Source organism: Herpailurus yagouaroundi, unplaced genomic scaffold, assembly GCF_014898765.1.
Source record: "Herpailurus yagouaroundi ecotype Mexico unplaced genomic scaffold, PumYag 182, whole genome shotgun sequence".
NCBI lineage: Eukaryota > Metazoa > Chordata > Mammalia > Carnivora > Felidae > Herpailurus > Herpailurus yagouaroundi.
The window spans coordinates 10,942,541-10,945,418 of NW_024412413.1; the positions used below are offsets into that span (position 1 = coordinate 10,942,541).

At 57.9% G+C, this 2,878-nt stretch overlaps 1 long non-coding RNA gene across 1 annotated transcript; it reads right to left on the bottom strand.

The window, feature by feature from the left end:
* Nucleotides 1–1,262: 1,262 nt before the first annotated feature.
* LOC121041031 (uncharacterized) lies at nt 1,263–2,411 on the bottom strand. The gene is made up of 2 exons (XR_005795525.1): nt 1,594–2,411; nt 1,263–1,347 (listed from the first exon to the last, which is right to left on the bottom strand). It is a non-coding gene; the product is annotated as an uncharacterized LOC121041031 (long non-coding RNA).
* Between the last annotated feature and the right edge of the window lie 467 nt (nt 2,412–2,878).

Here is a 2,878-nt window from a genome sequence, read left to right on the forward strand (position 1 = left end):
CAGCTGGAGGGTCTGGGCTTTGAGGCGCTGCGACTAGAGGTCCTGGTGCCGGTTATTTTCAGTCCAAAAGGAGGAAAAAGGCTGTGGGGCCTACCCTGGCCATGGGAACAGAATGGGGTATGACCCCAAGTCCCTTTTACTGAGTGTGCACTTTGCACCCAGCACTCTGCTAAGCCCACTGTGGCTGTTGGTCTGTTTCCAAGTTTCCATGGATGTGGGCGTTACCGCTCCCATTTTAGAGGTGGGCAAAGCGAGACTCAGAGAGGCAGAGCCTGCAGGGCAGAGAGATCTGAACCCGAGGCTGCTAACAGCTGCGGCCGGTTCTGACACCCCTGGTCTTCCTGTCTCCCGTTGGAGGAGGGGCCACTTGAACTTCCAGGGGCCCCTGGCCAATTCCGAACGTCCCATGCCTCTCCGGAGGGGGCCCCTGCAGATGGGGAGACACACAATCTGCCCACGTCTGGGGCACAGCTGAGGGGGGGGGGCCGGCCTCCGGTAGTGCTGAGGCCCCCGGTTCCTGGCTACGCCCATGACCAGAGGGTTTGGGGTGAGTCAGAAGGACTCCCTCCTCCCACTCTGCCAACCTTAGGCGCACAGAATCCTATCCTCCAAAATCCGGTTCCTTCATATGTTTCACACGCTGCGGAAGGGAGACAATCTCGGCTTAAAAGTGATGGAGGAAATGAAATTGGGGACGTCAGATGGATGTGGCCACTCTGGAAGTCAGAAAAGTGACCCCACTAGACAGGCACGCGGCAGCCCTGGAAAAATTGTCGCAGCAAACAAGACCGGCTATGGCGTCTGCTGTCTTTGCTCTATAACGAGCCAGAGAAACCGGCAGGTACGCGGGCAAAGGGCAAGCGCAGACAATGCACACTAGGAAAGGAACACAGATGCTTAACCATCTCGTGGCAAGCGAATCCATTCCCACTCAGAGCCGTAAAAGGCGCGAAGACTTGAATACACGCAGTTCCAATCAAAGTAACCAACATTTTTTTTTTTTTAAATTTTTTTTCAATGTTTATTTATTTTTGGGACAGAGAGAGACAGAGCATGAACGGGGGAGGGTCACAGAGAGAGGGAGACACAGAATCCGAAACAGGCTCCGGGCTCTGAGCCGTCAGCCCAGAGCCCGACGCGGGGCTCGAACCCACGGACCGTGAGATCGCGACCTGAGCCGAAGTCGGATGCTTAACCGACCGAGCCACCCAGGCGCCCCTCGTCCAGTTTTCTATAATGAGCATGTTTTATTATTTTTTTTCCCACAGGGCACATTTCATTCAAAAAATACTTCCTTTGGGTCAAAGCTGGGTCCTCTCTGGGCGCTTATCGATTACACGAAAATCCCTGGGAGGAGGAAGAGAGGGAATTAAGGTTTCGCTTCGAAGGATCAGAGGGGCTGTAAGGGTCACGGGGTGAATCTTCCCTGTGCAGCCTCAAACTTCCTGCTGGTTCCCGGGTCCTCCCGGCCTCAACAGCCCAGTGGAGACGAGGTGAGCAGATGCTACTTTCCGGCCTTGTGACCCTGGGCACGTCACAACCTCGCTGGGCCTCCCACACCCTCGTCCGTTGCACGGGAATAACCCTGTCTACCTTGCGGGCTACGAGGAGGCGTACTCATGAATGTCGGTGGCTTCTGCCTCGGTCTTCCCCATCTGGCGCCTCCGTGGCGGGGTACCCCTCGGACGTGTGTCTTAACCTCAGCGAGCCTCCGTGTCCTCGCGAGGGAGGAGAAGGACAGTTTTACAGGCCCAGGCCTCCCTGGATGAGGCTGGAGGTCGCTGTGCGGATGTCAAGAGATGCGGAGCAGGAGGGGGCTTGGGGACTTCGGAGTCCAGGAGCAGAACCAAAGCCCATACCCCACCCCTGACCACGAGGCCAGCTCTCCAAAAGTAAACACTGAAGATCAGGCCGAGAGCGGGTGTGGGTGTCCTTTGGAGGTTTGGAGACAGCATGCCTGTTTTCTGACGTCTCTGGGGCCTTCGAGGGGCTGGGGTGGTCAGGAAGGGCTTCCTGGAGGAGGAGGGCTTCAGCTGGTCTTGGAAGGATGGCATGGGCAGCTCCTGGGACCTGTAGGAGTATCCTTGCTCTCGGCCCTGCAAGGAATCCCCCCCCCCCTCCCGTCAAGAATGGAATAGTGACAGCTGACATCTGCAGAGGGCATATGGTAGACTTGGCTCACGGTCCTTGTGATCAGCCCACACACTAGCCTGGAGGCAGGACTGGAGGAAACTTACAAAGGGGAAGAGTTCACTGGAACTGGGTTGCGGTAGGGGCCTGGGGCGCCATCCCTTCTGGATAAAACCACTGCTGCCCTTTGCTTCTCTGGGATTTGGCAGCCATAGGTCACATCCCTTCTGGCCCCCAGGGGGCGATCTGGACGTCCCCAGGTGGACCCTCGTGGATACGACCAGTCTGCCAGGTGCGGCTCCCCTCTACGCCCACTGAGCACTTTGCTGCTCCCCAAAGGGGCCATGCTGGAGCTGGGGCTCTATGCATTTCCCTGAGCAGCCCTGCACCTCAGGACTGTCCCCTCCCCACTGCCTGGCAGACGTCCCTCCCTTCCCCTACAGGCCCTTCTCCCCTGCTCCTCCCTGCAGGCCTCTTTCCCACGCCCCTCCTGCAAGCCCCCAGCGATTTGCCCCTCCAGGAGCTCATTTGTCCCTCTTCCCTCTTCCCTGCCTCTGGCCTCAGACTCCGACTCCTCTATGTGTCTCCCTCAGCCCAGAGCTGGCCTGGAACCAGGTACCGGAAGAGCATATTCTCCCCCAAGGAGGCCCTCTGGAATCTGGCTTTTCTCCTGCAGGGAAGTTGGATTTTAGGAAGGGAAGGCTGTGCTCACAGCTGCCTAGACGAAGCTGAATGGGGTGGGAAAGAC